Raw genomic sequence first — 18,317 nt, 5'->3', positions numbered from 1 at the left:
TGAAAATGACATAACATGACACGACTGTCAGACTCTAAAAATGTAGATCCAAAAGCATCTTTACCAGGTTGTCCATGGCCCTATCCAGAAATGTCTAGCAGATATATTTCATTTGCCTCATGGCCACTCCCAATCACTCTTTAAGACTCCAGATCTTGAAAAACAAAGTAGGAAGGAAAAAATGATACACAACAGTTCAAAGACTTAGTTAGGCTACTTACAAAATATCATTGCATATTTCCATATATTTCATAGTATTTCCACAATGTCTCTAATTTTTACAATATTTCCCCTCGACATTTCTGACATTTCCAATATATGTCCTATATTTTTTAAGCAACATTTCCATCAACATCACATTTTAAACCTTAGAAGGAAGTACCAAAGAGTCTGTAACTTTGATGGTTCCCTTGCTAGAGATAGGAACAAGAGAGCCATCGACTAGGGTGATCTTGTCATAGCCAGGGAGTAAATTATAAGAAACAAACAAAGTGGAAAAGATGGTCATATGATTAGAAGCACCATAATCAATAATCCAAGGGATCCTATGATTACCTGAGATAGTTGCATGATTGGCAAAAACCCGTATACTTGAATGAGAAAATACAGAAGATGTTGAATTTCCTAGAGGGTTGGAAGAAGAGGCCACACTCTCTAGGTGACTGATAATCCTTCTAAACTTCTCATACTCTGCCTTCATAGCCGTTAACTACTAGCAGTTTTCTCTTCATTTAGACACCTGTCACTATCTGGACCAGCAACAATATTGGCACTCCTTGCCTTCATATTATCAGACTTCTTTTGAAAACGAAGGGGAAGAAGCCCTGGATGCAATTTCCAGAACTTGTCTTTTGTGTGTTTTGGTTTCTTATAGTACTCAAATAATTTCTTTCTTCCTTGAGCCAACTAGATTTCCTATAACTCTCTTAGGTTTCACTCCCATGCAAAGTGATCATTTAGACCAGCCCTTTGAACTTGAACTAGTCTCCTGCTTTCTTCACTACTTACCAAGGCATAGGCTTGAGACAGTGAAACACTATCCTTGGATAAGATATTCTGCTTTGCGATGTCATATTCTAGATTCAACCCTATCGAAAACTCAAACACCCTATTTCTCTCAACAAGTTTCCTGTAGGTCTCGGCATCATTAGTACTTTCCCAAACTACAATTTCCATCAAATCAATTTCTTGCCATAGAGATTTTAGTATTGAGAAAAAAACAGCTAAAGGTTTCTCCCCCTATCTCGAATTCTTCACATCACTCCTTAGCTTGTATACTCTTGCTACATTTAATTTCTGGGAATAGGTTTTCTAGAGAGACTGGGCCGAATGGGCGCCCTAGCCCATTAGTATCTTTCTTATTAGTTCTTTCAGGTTATGTTTTCTTATTGGATCTTTAGTTTTTTTTTATGTTTTTTTTTAATTTAGTGCTGATGTGGATGCCTACTTAAGGGCCTCCTTGTAATTTATGTAACTTAAGTATGTTTTATAAAAGATAAGAGTAGGGGAAATAGGAGAAATTTGAACTGCTCCTTTCTTTCTCCTTTCTTCTCCAATCTTCCTCCTTCCTCTTGTTGTCTCCTTCTTCTTCTCTGATTTCTTTTACTTTATTTTGAAATATTCTACTGATTCTATTAGTTTTGAATCACATCTTGGTATCAGAGTAGGTTTCTCTTCCCTTTCCTTTTTTTCTTTTTTTCCATACATCTTTTTTCTAATTGAAAGGTGTATGGAGAGATAAATTGCTGATTATTCAGAGATCTTGTTTGCCTAGTTGGTAGAGGGTTTGGAGAGTCAGAATTTGGTCGAAGATTACCAAGAAAGTGGGACTGCAATTTTTTTCCCAAAACCCTAGCCAACTAGAGAATTTCCACTTACAGGTTAAAGAGGTTGTTTGGGTGTGGCGCTCAAGGCTTAGAGGGTTCCTTTTTATCTCCAAAAGTGGGTGGCTACAGTTGGAAGTCGTTTGGATAGCTCTGGTTTGAGCAGCTACCTCTTCTCTCTTTCTCCTCGGAGGCCAGGTACGGTGAAACCTTAGTTTTGGGGCTTTTGAGTGCTTGACTGACCTTAGTTAGGTCTATAAGGTTAAAAAATTGTTTTTTGATTTTCATTTGATAGATAGAGCAATCTAGAAGTGAGGTGAAGCATATCCCGGTGTCGGGGGTTGGTCCCGTAGATTCCTTTTTTACAGGAGTGATTACAACTAAACTTGATGGAACAAATTACCTTGCGTAGGCAAAATCCATTAAGATCCATGTCTGTAGTAGAGGCCAGGTACGGTGAAACCTTAGTTTTGGGGCTTTTGAGTTCTTGACTGACCTTAGTTAGGTCTATAAAGGTTAAAAAATTGTTTTTTGATTTTCATTTGATAGATAGAGCAATCTAGAAGTGAGGTGAAGCAGATCCCGGTGTTGGGGGTTGGTCCCGTAGATTCCTTTTTTACAAGAGTGATTACAACTAAACTTGATGGAATAAATTACCTTGCGTAGGCAAATCCATTAAGATCCATGTCTGTAGTAGAGGTAAAGTAGGGTTTCTAATGGATAATAAGGCGATGCTGGATGAGTCTGACCCTACATATGAGAAATGGATGCAGGATAACTGCATGGTTATTGGGTGGTTGGTAATGCAACCCCATATAAGCCAACACTATCTATGGATGACTTCAGCTAAGGAGATTTGGGATAGTGTGACAGAGACATATTCTCAGAAATTAAATGTTGCAAGGGCCTACAAACTAAAGAGTGATGTGAAGAATTTAAGACAGGGGAGAAGAGTGTGGCTGTCTATTATTCAATGTTAAAGTCACTATGGCAGGAGTTGGATGTTATGGAAACATTTGCATGGGAAAGCACCAAAGATGCCGAAATTTTTAGGAAATATAACCAAATCATTGAACTGCAATATAACTTTCTTTCCTACTTGTTGGATGTCTCTAATCAAAGTCCTGGATTACCTAGTGGAGTTTCTTTAAAGTATGTTTTAATAGAATCATGATATGTCATTTCAGATTTGGTCATTTGTCTTTTTCAACTATGAGTCATTTGTTTCCATAAATGTTTAAGGGAATATCCCTAACGAGTCTTCATTGTGAGTCATGTGAAATTGCTAAACATTGTAGACAATCTTTTTAAGTGAGTAATAAAGATTAGTTTCTCCTTTCCATATTGTGCACTTTGATGTGTGGGGTCCATATCATTTACCTACTATGGGGTCCATATCATTTACACGGACATCATAGATACCATGGATATTTCTTTATTTTTTATTTTACTAAATTAACTAAATTACTCTCTACATATTTTATTCATTTAGTTTAATAAATTATTCAATTAATTAATAATTTAGTTCACTAACAAATTATTTTGGGCTATCAACAAGTTAGGTCTAGAGTGGGATGGCATGTACCTGTCCCGTCCCAATAATAAATGAAAAATTATTTATTTATTTATTTTACTAAACTAAATTATTCATTTATATATTTAAATACATTAGATAAACTATTATGTATAATTTTTTATTTATTTGATTCAACCCGACACACAATAATAAATGAGTATTTAACTATTTATTAAATTAAATTGTTGATTTGTTTATTTTACAAAATTAAGTAAAATATTATCCATAGATTTCTATTTTTTAATTTACTAAATTATTCAAGTAATTAATAATTTATTTAAATATTTAGTTATTTCAATCTCTCTCCCTAAGCCTAATATTAAGGGCTATTAGTAGGTTAGGTCTTAGCTTGGATTAAAATTATTAACATGATCAATAGAACATATTTATGCGCAAATCTGAGTCCAGGTTGAACTTCGGGCCTACATCTTGAGCATGAGCCTGAAGTTCATATAGAGCCCGAATCATGGTGAGGAAATTCATTGTTCCTCTCATTTTCTCACCTAATTACTTATATAGTTATGCTATTAAGTTAAACAATATTTACTGAACTTACTAAATTATTTTAGTTTATAAACAAATTATTTCTCTCTCTCTCTCTCTCTCTCCCTCCTGAGTTACATATTTAGGGTTGTCAATGGATTGGGTTTAGATCTACATAGTTTGAATATTTATTTATTTTTTCAAAAGTTAGTAAATTATTATCCATAGATTTTATTTATTTACATAACTAAATTATTCATCTAATTAATGATTTTATGAACAACGGATTAGTTCTGGTGTCGAATAGGTTGTACATGTCTTGTCCCAATAATAACTGAAAATTTATTTATTTATTTTACTAAATTAAATTATTCATTTATTCATTTTAATATATTAAATAAATTATTCTCCATAAATTTTTATTTATTTAATTCAACCTGGGACCAATATTTTATGTTTGTCAATGATGCAAGTTTGGTTGGGGATAACTTGGACTAGTCTTGCACCAATCACAAGTGAATATTTATTTATATTTTTTGTTAAAGTTAATTATTGATTTATCTATTTTATAAAATTGAGTAAATTATTATCCATAGATTTCTATTTACTTAATTTATTGAATTCTTTAATTAACTAATTAATTATTTATTTTTCTAACAAATTATTTTTTTTCTCTCTCTCTCTCCCGGAGACTATTTTTAGGGTAATTAATATGTTTAGTGAGGTGTGGGATAGGATGTACTTGTCCCGTCCCATTAATAAATGTAATTTTATTTATTTATTTTACTAAACCAAATTAATCATTAATTATTTTACAAAATTAACTAAATTGGTATCCATTGGTTCCTATTTATTTAATTTATTAAATTATTCAAGTAGTTAATAATCCATAGGTTCCCCCCAACCCGAGCAAAATATTTAGGTTTATAAATTGGATAGGTATTGGTTGGGGTTAAACCTTTTCATTGGTTGGGCCACGTCTGGTTTGGGCTTTGCCTTTATATATCAATAGAACTTATTAAGGCCCAAGTCTAAGCCTAGGCCAACCATCAAGCCCAGATTTTGAGCCTGTGCCCGACCATCATATAAAGCTCGGATTGCGATAAGGAAATTTTTGTTCTTTGTCTCTTTCTCATTTTCTAGAAATCTCTCTTCCATATTTGTTGCTAACATGTAACTATTTACAATGATGCCATTAATAAAGAGCTAACTACTCTCTCTTTTTCTTGCCTAATTATTTATATACTTATTTTAAAAAGTTAAAAGATTTTATTGATTTAATTTATTAGATTATTTAATTATATCCCTCTATATCTTACTGATCGGTGTCCAATATTTAAGGATTGTCAACAGGTGGGGATTGGTGTAGGTAGCTTGGATATTTATTTATTTTATTAAATTAAATTACTCAATTATATATTTTAAAAAATTAAGAAAATTATTATCCATAGATTTCTATTTAATTAAATAACTAATTGACTTCATTAATTAATAATTTATTAACAAGTTAAGGAGGTTGTGATTAAACTTGTTCACAGGCAGTGCCAAGTTTGGGTTGGACTTTGTCTTTATTCAATAGAATATATTGAAGCCCAACTTTAAGCCCAACCCAACCATTAGACCTATCTCTTGAGTCGATTACTCTCTTATTTCCTCACCAATTTATTAATATATTTAACTTAGTAAGTTAAAAATTTTTTATTTAATTTGCTAAACGATTTAATTTTATCAAAAAATTATTTCACTATATCTCTCCTTCCCCGAGTCTAATATTTTTGGTTCTCAATGGGCCATGCTTGGTTTTAGATAGATTGGATATTTATTTATTATTTTACTAAATGAATTGAGTCATTATATATAGATTTTATTATTTAGTTTAATAAATTAATTAATAATTTATTTTTCTCTTTCTCTGGATCCTTATTTTTTGGGTTATCAACGAGTTAGGTCTAGTGTGGTATAGCATGTACCTGTCCCGTCCCAATAATTAATGAAATTTTATTTATTTATTTATTTTACTAAACTAAATTATTCATTTATATTTTTAAATACATTAGATAAACTATTATATATAAATTTTTATTTATTTGATTCAACCCGACACCCAATAATAAATGAGTATTTAGTTATTTTATTAAATTAAATTATTGATTTGTTTATCTTACAAAATTAAGTAAAATATTATCCATTGATTTCTATTTTTTAATTTACTAAATTATTCAAGTAATTAATAATTTATTTAACTATTTAGTTATTTCAATCTCTCTCCCTAATCCTAATATTTAGGGCTATTAGTAGGTTAGGTCTCATTTGGGATTAAAATTATTAATTGGTCGGGCTAGGGTTAGGTTGGGATTTGCATTTATATCAATATAATATATTTATGCCCAAGTCTGAGTCCAAATCGACCTTTGGGCCTAGATCTTGAGCATAAGCCCAACGTTCACATAGAGCCTAAAGCACGATGATGAAATTCTTTATTCCTCTCTCATTGTCACCTAATTATTTATATTGTTATTCTATTAAGTTAAAAAAAACTTATTTATTGAAATTACTAAATTATTTACTTTATAAACAAATTCTCTCTCTCTCTCTCTCCCTCCGCTAGTTAAATATTTAGGGTTGTCAATGGATTGGGTTTAGATCTAGATAGCTTGGATATTTTTTTATTTTACCAAAAGTCAGTAAATTATTATTCATAGATTTTATTTATTTACTTAACTAAATTATTCAACTAATTAATGATTTAATTTATGAACAAAGTATTTCTCTTTCTTTCTCCCTTTTTAAGACTATCAACGGATTAGTTTTGGTGTCGGATAGGCTATACATGTCTTGTCCCAATAATAACTGAATATTTATTTATTTATTTTACTAAATTAAATTATTCATTATTTGTTTTAATAGATTAAATAAATTATTCTCCATAATTTTGTATTTAATTCAATATGTGACCAATATTTACGGTTGTCAATGGTGTGGGTTTGTATCTGGATAGCTTGGACCAGCCTTGCACCAATCACAAGTGAATATTTATTTATTTTTTGCTAAAGTTAATTATTGATTTATCTATTTTACAAAATTAAGTAAATTATTATCCATAGATTTCTATTTACTTAATTTACTAAATTCTTAATTAATGAATTATTTTCCTAACAAATTATTTCTCTCATCCCGAAGCCTATTTTTAGGGCAATCAATATGTTTGGCCAGGTATGTGATATACATGTCCTGTCCCAATAATAAATGAAATTTTATTAATTTATTTTACTAAAGCAAATTAATCATTAATTTTTGTACAAAATTAAGTAAATTGTTATCCATAGATTCCTATTTATTTAATTTATTAAACTATCCAAGTAATTATAATTCATTTAACTAATAAGTTATTTCTCTCTCTCTCTCCCCCAACCTGAGCCTAATATTTAGGGTTATCAATAGGATAGGTATCGGTTGGTCGGGCCACGTTTAGGTTGGTCTTTGCCTTTATATCAACATAACTTATTAAAGCCCAAGTCTAAGCCTAGGCCAACCATCAAGCTAAGATTTTGAGTGTGCCTGATCATATAAAGCTCGGATTGCGATAAGGAAATTTTTATTCTTTGTTTCTCTCTCATTTCCTAGAAATCTCTCTTCCATATTTGTTGCTAACATGTAACTAATTACAATGATGTCATTAATGAAGAGCTAACTATTCTCTCTTATTTTCTTGCCTAATTATTTATATACTTATTTTAAAAAGTTAAAAGACTGTTGATTTAATTTACTAGATTATTTAATTATTTTCCTCTCTTTATTACCGCTCTGTGTCCAACATTTAAATGTTGTCAATGGGTGGGGTTTGTTCTACGTAGCTTGGATATTTTATTTATTTTATTAAATTAAATTATTCATTTATATATTTTACAAATATATGTAAATTATTATCCATAGATTTCTATTTATTTAATTTACTAATTTATTCCATTAATTAATAATTTATGAAGAGTTTAGGGTTTAAGTTGGGATTAAACCTATTCACAGGTAGTGCCATGTTTAGGAAGGGCTTTGTCTTTATATCAATAGAATATATTGAAGCCCAACTTGAAGCCCAAACCAACCATCAGGTCTATCTCTTGAGTTAAGCCCAGTGAGGAAATTGTTATTCTTTAGTACTCTCTCATTTCCTCACCAATTAATTTATATTTTTAATTTAGTAAGTTAAAAATTTTATTTATTTAATTTTATCAACATATCATTTCCCTCTATCTCCCCCTCCCTCTCCCTGAGTCCAATATTTTGGGTTGGTTTTAGATAGTTTGAATATTTACTTATTTATTTATTTATTATTTTACTATATATTAAATCTTTATCTATAGATTTTATTATTTAGCTTAATAAATTATATAATTAATGAATAAATTATATTATTAAAAAATTATTTCTCTCTCTCTCTCTCTCTCTCTGGATCCTTATTTTTTGGGCTATCAACGAGTTAGGTCTAGAGTGGGATATGTACCTATCCTGTCTCAATAATAAATGACATTTTATTTATTTATTTTACTAAACCAAATTATTCATTTATATATTTTATTACATTACATAAACTATTATGTATAAATTTTTATTTATTTGATTCAACCCAACACCCAATAATAAATAAATATTTAGTTATTTTATTAAATTAAATCATTGATTTGCTTATTTTACAAAATTAAGTAAAATATTATCCATAGGTTTCTATTTTTTAATTTACTAAATTATTCAAGTAGTTAATAATTTATTTAAAAATTAAGTTATTTCAATCTCTCTCCCCGAGCCTAATATTTAGGGCTAATTAGTAGGTTAGGTCTCATTTGGGATTAAAATTATTAATGGGTTGGGCCAGGTTTGGATTGGGATTTGCGTTTATATCAATAAAGTATATTTAAGCCCAAGTTTGAGTTTGGGTCGGCCTTCGGGCCTAGATCTTGGGCATGAGCCCGACGTTCATATAACGGTGAGAAAATTCTTTGTTTCTCTCTCATTTTCTTACCCAATTATTTATATAGTTATGTTATTAAGTTAAAAAAGTTATTTATTGAATTTTACTAAATTGTTTACTCTATAAAGAATTTATTTCTCTCTTTCTCCCTCCCCAAGTTAAATATTTAGTGTTTTCAACGGATTAGGTTTAGATCTAGATAGCTTGGATATTTATTTATTTTACCAAAAGTTAGTATATTATTATCCATAGATTTTATTTTTTTACTTAACTAAATTATTCAATTAATTAATGATTTAATTTATGAACAAAGTATTCTCTCTCTCACTCTCTCTCTCTCTCTCTGAGCCTAATATTTAGGGCTATCAATAGGTTAGGTATCAGTTGGGATTAAACCGGTTCACGGTTCGTGCCAGGTTCAAGTCGGTCTTTGCCTTCATATCAGCAAAACATATTAAAGCCTAGACCTTAAGCTTGAGGCCAACCCTCATATAAAGCCCAAAGCACGACTAGGAAATTTTAATTCTTTGTTTCTCATTTTATTGCATAATTTTATATATATATATATATATATATATATTATTAAGTTACATAATTTTATTTATTTATTTTTATTAAAAAAATTGCTTAAAATCCCTCTTCTGTAATTGTTGCTAAATATCTAATTATTTGTAATGATGCCACTAATAAACATCTATTATTTTATTAAGTTAAAAAAATTATTTATCTAATTTAGGACAAGTTCTGGCTGGGCTTTGTCTTTATATCAAAAGAACAGGGGTGGAGGCAGGGGGGACCTAGGGGAGCCATGGCCCCCCTATGGCAAAAGAATCCCCACTATTCCATGTAAATTTTCTAGGGGTGCAACTTTTCCGGGTTAGGGTTGGGATTTTGTCAAAATTTAATAAGCCCAACCTGAAGACTAAGCTCAAAATAGTGTAAACTGTTAACTCGGGACAACCTGACTTGCACCCCTAAAATTTTCCCTCCCCCACTCTCCACTCCAATGGGGTGTCCCTCCTTTAACCATCCATATTTATTCCTCCTAGACCCCCAAATTCCACCTTACGTTTTGGCCCCTTCATGAAAATTTCTAGCTCCACCCCTGCAAAAGAACATATTAAAGCCCAAGTACGAGCCCAGCCCAACCATTGGCCCTAAATATTGAGTCGAGCCTGGCCAAGGAGATTATTATTCTTGTTGGTGATGATGGAATCAGATTACCAGGTAATGCTTTTGATTCTCAATTTTATTTTGATAGGCAAGTACTCTCTTCCTTTGTAATCTGAGTTGGTTCAGATTGATGTGTTTTGCCTAAATTTAATAAATCTGTTATAATACCTTTTTTAGCCTTTTTTTCCTAATTAGACAAAGAACTGTTGTTGGTTGTATTTTACAACAATTAATAGATGTTTGAGATAGTTTTAGGGACTTGTTAGATGCTTGAATATCGTGTTTTTTTTTATTTTCCTTTTGAATTTTGGTTCATTTGTGCAATCTCTCTCTCTTCCTCTCCCTGGGCAGATTTTAACTTTCTATCTCCCTTTTGAGTACAAATCAATATGTCCAATTTTCTCACCGGTGCTTCTTAATTTTCATTGGTCATTTAATTGTTCAGAAGGAAAAGGTGCGGTTTGCCAACAGTCATGAATTTTTAGCAATAATGACCCTGTCCAAAACTTTATTCACATCTTTCTGCCAAATCAATGTTGGACACATTACTCTAACTCCTCAAAAAATTACCAATTGAAACAGAAATCTTTTCTATTGGGATTTTGGATGAGATTGAATGCAATTAGTTATTAATTGGAGATATTCCCAACTTGGTTGTTAGCTTGTAAAAGACCAAGAAAATGCAATCTGTCATGAATTTGTGCCCACATGTTGGTGTTGACGAAGTACTAGAATTTTAATCCATACCAACACCAGCAAACAAACATTTGAAAGTTAACCACATGCTTTGAAATGTATTTATTCTTGTTTAATGTTGTGTGAATATCTTCTTGTCAATATGGGTTGCTTTTCTTGTCAATATGGGCACTCAATATGTTGTTTCAAGTGTAAATATCTTCTAATGCTGTTATTATTTGATTACTTTAAATGGATTTATTTCGTTTAAGACTCATCTTTATAATGAAACATCAGGGGTAGGGGTATGCATTGCTTTTCCTGTCAATATGGGTGCCCAATCTGTTGCAAGTGTGAATTTTGATAGCAGTTCATATACTTTACTAATATGATTTGCAAGCATATTTCCAGATTGCAAGAATGTGGTGTATCTTTATTATAAAAATTTGATTCAACAACTTATGGTTGTCTGTACTCACTAGATGATTTTACTAATGAATAGATTTGTAATAACCAATTACATGGACGTCATAGATACCATGGATATTTCTTTATTTTTTATTTTACTAAATTGACTAAATTATTATCTACAGATTTTATTCATTTAGTTTAATAAATTATTCAATTAATTAATAATTTAGTTTACTAACAAATTATTTTGGGCTATCAACAAGTTAGGTCTAGAGTGGGATGGCAGGTACCTGTCCCGTCCCAAAAATAAATGAAAACTTATTTATTTATTTATTTTACTAAACTAAATTACTCATTTATATATTTAAGTAGATTAGATAAATTATTATGTATAAATTTTTATTTATTTGATTCAACCTGACACACAATAATAAATGAGTATTTAGTTATTTTATTAAATTAAATTGTTGATTTGTTTATTTTACAAAATTAAGTAAAATATTATCCATAGATTTCTTTTTTTTTAATTTACTAAATTATTCAAGTAATTAATAATTTATTTAACTATTTAGTTATTTCAATCTCTCTCCCTAAGCCTAATATTTAGGGCTATTAGTAGGTTAGGTCTCAGCTTGGATTAAAATTATTAACGAGATCAATAGAACATATTTATGCACAAGTCTGAGTCTAGGTTGAACTTCGGGCCTACATCTTGAGCATGAGCCTAAAGTTCATATAGAGCCCGAATCATGGTGAGGAAATTCTTTGTTCCTCTCATTTTCTCACCTAATTACTTATATAGTTATGCTATTAAGTTAAAAAATATTTACTGAACTTACTAAATTAATTTAGTTTATAAACAAATTATTTCTCTCTCTCTCTCTCTCTCTCTCTCTCTCTCTCTCTCTCTCTTGAGTTACATATTTAGGGTTGTCAATGGATTGGGTTTAGATCTAGATAGTTTGGCTATTTATTTATTTTTCCAAAAGTTAGTAAATTATTATCCATAGGTTTTATTTATTTACGTAACTAAATTGTTCATCTAATTAATCATTTAATTTATGAACAACAAATTAGTTATGGTGTCGAATAGGCTGTACATGTCTTGTACCAATAATAACTGAAAATTTATTTATTTATTTTACTAAATGAAATTATTCATTTATTTGTTTTAATATATTAAATAAATTATTCTCCATAAAGTTTTATTTATTTAATTGAACTTGTGACCAATATTTACGGTTGTCAATGATGCAAGTTTGGTTGGGGATAGCTTGGACTAGTCTTGCACCAATCACAAGTGAATATTTATTTATATTTTTTGTTAAAGTTAATTATTGATTTATCTATTTTATAAAATTAAGTAAATTATTATCCATAGATTTCTATTTACTTAATTTATTGAATTATTTAATTAACTAATTAATTAATTATTTTCCTAACAAATTATTTCTCTCTCTCTCTCTCTCCTGGAGACTATTTTTAGGGTAACTAATATGTTTTAGTGAGGTGTGGGATAGGATGTACTTGTCTCGTCCCAATAATAAATGTAATTTTATTATTTTAAAGTAGTATGTATTATTTTATGGAAAAGGTTTGCAAAAGGTTTTAACCTCGGAATCCATCTGTGTAGAGAGTGTGACACTATACCTTGATTTTCCTGTTCCATCAACCTCAAATGTGGATTCGTCATGATTGAGGACCGGAGAAAAAAAATCTACCAGTGTTTCAAAATAGGAAAAAAGGTAATGTTTTAAAAACCGACCCGAAGGCTAAAACGTTTTTGCTTTTGGGTCATAGGTCACTGGTTTCGAGCGTCTAGGTCCAACGGGTTAGACAGTGCCACGTCAACCTGGTCTAACGTGTTGACTGTGCATCTAGTCTAATATGCATGTATATATATATATCTATCTATATATATATATAATATTTTTCCAACTTCATTCGGAGAATTTCTTTTTGTTTTATTATCTTTATTCTAGTGGTGGTGGGGGATGTGTTGTGATTTTACATATGCAAGTTCGCATTTGCAACTTGAAAATCTAAGTTCTGATATGCGTAGATAACCTAAACAAGTTAATGTCACTCATGATTTGTTTAGTATTATGCATCTAGTCTTAGTGTTTTATGATAATCTCAATTTGTTCCCTTTTTCAAGGGTTGTGTTTTACTTAAAGTTTGTCTTCCAAACTTCATGCCTAAAGGGTTGAAATCTATAAAATTAAACTGAGTGATCAAAAAGCTTGGTTTCGAAGTTGTTTTCACCTTTTCCTAAAAAAAAAAAAAACTGAGTGATCAAACAACTCTTTTTTTGGGTATGCAATGGTTAATGAATTGGATGGTGAAAATTTTGGAATTGACCCTTGAAACTAGAAAGACAAAGTCTTGATACAAATGATTACAGATTTGTGGTCAAGATTGTATGTTGCAAACAACAACATTGTTGCATGAAGCTTAGTATCCTCTAACTAGAGGTGTAAATCGGGTCATGTTGGGCCAGCATGGCACTGTCCGCATGTAGACCGCACAAAGAGCAAATTGTGTCATGCTGGCCTGTGGGCCGAGCTGAACCGTGCTTCCCTCCCTTGGGATAATTTGTGGGGTTAGCCCGACACGACCCACAACTCGAGCCCATGCAGGTTTGGGACAAGTGAGCTACAAGTCGTACCGATTAGGAATAGGGGTCGGGCTTTGCGCCTAGGCCGAATCGGGCCAGAAAGGCCCATACTGATTTTTCTTGTTGTCATTTTGACATTTTATTTTGTTTTTTTAATTTTTTTGCTAAGTAAAACTAAAATACTTAACTTTCATTTTGGAACAAATTGAAAAAACAAATAATCTAACAAAGAAATGAAAAAAATGTTTACCAAAATACAAAATGGATAACAAATTGTAAAAAAATAGGAATTTTATTTCATTTAAAATATAAAAATTATAAATTGAAAATAAAAATTACATTGTTGAAAAAATAACAAATAATTTAAATAAAATTGAAAAAATTACTCCATCTCCATGACTTTAATCATGTGCTCCATCAAATGTAGTACTGTCATGACCTCATTTGTCTTGTAATTTATCCTTAACATCTAACAAATAATCTTTGAAGTAGATGTCTTTTTCTTGTTTCTCATAGAAGAGCAAATGTCTATCCAAGTGCCCAATGCTACCCTTGCTACTAAAGTTAAAGCCAATCCTACATTTTTGGCAAATGGCTCTTTTTCTCTTCCCCTCAACTTCATCTATTTTAAATATTTGCTAAATCAGGCTAGTGAACTTAATGCTAGGGAATTGGTTTCAGGAGGAGGAGCCAACCATTTTTTTTTAATTCTAACAAATAAAAATTTATTTAATTGCAATTACTTGCATGATTGGATTACCAGTTTAGAATCTCAACTTGATTTTAACGATTGAAGCCTCAAAGCCTCCTAAATGGCTAAGTGTATGACAATATGCGATTGTATGAGATGAGACTGAGAGTATGAGAATTGAGAAAAGAATTGCTAAATTGGTGTGGTGAGAATAGTGGAGGATAGGGTTATTTATAGGAATTGAAAATAATTCAATTGCCTAAAATACCCTAAATACTAGCAGTTTTTTAGTTGTTGAGAGGGGTATTTTGGTTATTGTAAAGTATCTATCACTTTACCCAAATGCCCCAAATGTCTCAAACTAGTTGATATATAATTATAGGATATAGTTATTGAAGGGGCATTATTGTCCCAAACTAGCTATTTATAGGCTTATAGTTGTTTATTGAGGTGGTATGTCTGTAAAAGCCCCTTGAAAAAAAGTTGAAACTAGCTGTTTGGGGGGGGGGGGGGGGGGGGGGGTCCCCCAAGGGCCCCAACGGCTAGTTTCTCAAATGGGCTACACTCGATCCATTGCGGGCTTGTAGGTTGTGCTACTTGTTGGGCTATGTCGTGCAGGCCTATGGACCTGAAACCCCCGACCCAGCATGATCCACATGATTGTGTTGTGCCCAGCACGACCCGTGTGCAGGTCTGGTCCAAAATCTTGTTACGGCTCAGAACAGCTCGATTTACACCTCTAATCCTCTCCCTTGGAAAGCGGGGTGTTCAAATTTGGATAAAAAATCGAAAACCGAACTGAACCAAGCTGAATAAGCTAATTCAGGTATTGGTTTGGTTCGGTTTTTGATGTGTTACAAATTTAATAAAATCAAACAGAAAACCAAACTACTATACTATATAAAATTGTATATTATATAATTAATTATTTATATTAATTGTATTATGTTTCACTAATTTAAGGAAAAATTCTCGATTACTACCTTGTACTTTAGTCCTAGTGTCATTTTACTCCCCAAACATTAAAACACGATAATTCGGTACCCGAACTTTCAAAACGTGCCAATCCAGTACCTACCATTAACCATGCGTTAAGTGACATTTAAAAAGACACAAATGCCCTTCGTGTGTCATCTAATTCTCTTTATCAACCATCCAAATGTTGATAAAATAATGAACAGTGCCAAATCCTTGCCTCTTCTATTCAAGAAAGTTGGAGTCACTATAATGCCCACTAAGACATGACCCCAACTTTCATGAATAGAAGAGACAATGATTTGAGACTATTCATTTTTGGTCAACGTTTGGATGGTTGCTAAAGACAATTAGATGACACTCAAAGGGTGTTTATGTCTTTTTAAATGCCACTTAGCGACTGTTTAATGGGCTGGTTAACGTCAGGTATTGGATTGGCATATTTTGAAAGTTCAGGTATTGAGTTGTCACGTTTTAAAGTTTGGGGACCAAAGTGACACTAGGCCCAAAGTATACGGTACTAATTAGGAATTTTCCCTTAATTTTATTTAATTATTGTTTTATATATTACTCTTTTTCTTAAATCTCCCTTTAGGCATTGAGCCCAATCGGAATTTTTGTTAGTATCAATACTAAATAAGAACACTAACTTAAATTAATTACTACTTTACTAATTAGTATTTAGTAATTACTAGTAACTAGTAAGTGGGAAACACAAAAGACAACCACATTGGAGTGCCCGAGTTGGGTTAGGAGTCAAACTATCAAAGAGTAATTACTAATTAGTATTTACTAATTACTAACTCTTGTTTGATTTTTCCCTTTTTCTACTAACTCAGTCCTTTTATTTTTTAAATACGGTAAGGATTGGTTTAGTTTAAACCCTCTTTCGTTCGGTTCAATTGAGGGATATGACCAAATTAAATAGTGGGTTAGGTCATCGGTTTGAACCGAACCAAACCGAATGTACACCCCTACTTGTCATATAAATTAAACAGTTATGTAAGGGACACTTTCGTCATATTCTGAATTCTCAAATCATACCTTGTATTATGATAGAGTCCCTCTTTTATGTTCGGACATTCTCAGAATTCCCTCTCACCACTCTGTTCCACAGTCCAACGCGCAGGTGTGTGGTGAGTGGCCAACGGGATGCTCGGGTTGGGGCACAAAGAAGATGAGGACAAGAGATGGGGAGGGGAGAGTTCGAATGACCTTAAAACTTTTGAAAGAAGCCCTGTTTTTGAATTTTGTCCTTTTGCGGGTGGTTAAACCGGGTTTGTTCAGCTAACGGCTGAACACCCGTTAATATTAGTGTTTTTGTCGAAATGCCAATGTGGTAACTTCTGAATGGTGGGATCACGTATCCAATAAACCCACGAGTGCTTATTCCCTTTTCTGTCCGGCTGACTGCTTATTCCCTTTTTGATAAGTATTTCTGTCTGGCTACTTTGGATGGAGGTGAAGGACACGGTAATTCCCGAAGGCCACCACCGCTCGATGACTAATTCTGTTAGAATTTTAAATATACCGTTGTAAGAATCGTGGTATTTATTCTGCAATCTTTGATACGCTTTACCTTGTCATTTAAATTGATTTTGTAACGGTCCAAATCCTTATCCATCGACCTGAGAGCAATACTTACCTCGATATCGATTAATTTCTATATAAGACTTGGTGTTTTCCATTCAGAGAAGACCTCGATATCGTGCTTCTTAGAAAAGAAAAAACAGAGAACAAAACCACTCGATTTCCTCAGACTTACCTGCGAATGGTGATCCATGGCTCCAGAGTCAGTTCACTCAGGTGGAGCTTCGCAGCTTGAATTCCAATGTGAGTAATCCTCAAAACCCTAAAACCCAAGTAGCTTTCTTGTTTGTGGGTTACTTCGATGTTTTGTCTATTTTCTTGATTTGGCGGCTGGTTTCTGCAGTTTCTCTCAATGAGGGAGATCGGGCGAGTGACAATCAGAAACTTGCTTTCCAGGACGTCGGAGCTGAAAGCCGTTGGAGAGTCTTTGACTGAGGAAGAGAGGGCTGCGTGTTTGATCGAATCGTATCTGGACATGGACGAGGAGGTATAGGATTTTGAAGTCTTCCTTCGGGTGAGTACTATTATAGGATCTGCAGCTTGAATGCGTAAACGTTGAATTTGAATTCATTTTTGTATGCAGTTTATGGTTTTGGGTTGAGATTGTAAAAGATCATAGCGAATGATCTTTCTATGATATGTGTAAAGGTGTACTATGTAGATGCTTTGATTCCGAGACAGAGAATTTGGCTTGTTGGATGATTGTTCTGGATTTGAAACATAGGGTACATGGCATTGCCCTTTTCAAAAGGCATGCACCTATTTTAAAAATGACTTCCTTTGTTTATATTTTGTTTGGTAGATTCTTTTGTGTTATATGCCTTTGTAATGGTTTGTCAACTTCTCAAGTACCTTTTATTGCTGTTTATATTAGTAGTAATGGTCTATTGGCTTTTAAAATAAATAAATATAAAGACCATTCAATACCTGAATGGTCTATTAGATTTTATGGCTGTGATTTATGACTCAAATGAAAATAATTTTTAAGTTTTTTTGGTGTTGCTTCTGGTTGTCCACATTTGTATCTCTATGCCAGCCTGATGATGCCTTTTGCCCTTTACCATTTCTTGTAGCACTTTAGAGGAGCTAAAAATCCATTATTTTTCTGCAAGTAATTTGATGCAGTTTTGCACCAATTTCTCAAAACATTGCAATGCATCGTGTCAAGATAAATTTGAAACTTATTGGAAATGGTTTTAGAAGGAGGTTCCTTTTTTTGTTCTCCATAACAAAGCAAAATTACTTTCACCAATGTCAAATCCTGAAAATGGAAATGATAATTATATTTGCACCTGAAATTTGCAAATAGAACTCATTAGTATAAATGCCTTCTGTCTTAC

The 18,317-nt window shown here is 32.0% G+C and overlaps 1 long non-coding RNA gene across 1 annotated transcript; it reads left to right on the top strand.

The window, feature by feature from the left end:
* Positions 1 to 16,612: 16,612 nt before the first annotated feature.
* Positions 16,613 to 17,764, top strand: LOC148802374 (uncharacterized). Its single transcript, XR_016082849.1, has 2 exons — positions 16,613 to 17,220; positions 17,321 to 17,764. It is a non-coding gene; the product is annotated as an uncharacterized LOC148802374 (long non-coding RNA).
* Positions 17,765 to 18,317: the final 553 nt, after the last annotated feature.

This window comes from Nelumbo nucifera, chromosome 2 (genome assembly GCF_055504915.1).
Source record: "Nelumbo nucifera cultivar China Antique chromosome 2, China Antique-T2T, whole genome shotgun sequence".
NCBI classification, from domain to species: Eukaryota; Viridiplantae; Streptophyta; class Magnoliopsida; order Proteales; family Nelumbonaceae; genus Nelumbo; species Nelumbo nucifera.
Note: the sequence above shows the minus strand (reverse complement) of the source record. Positions and strands in the feature narration are given on the sequence as shown.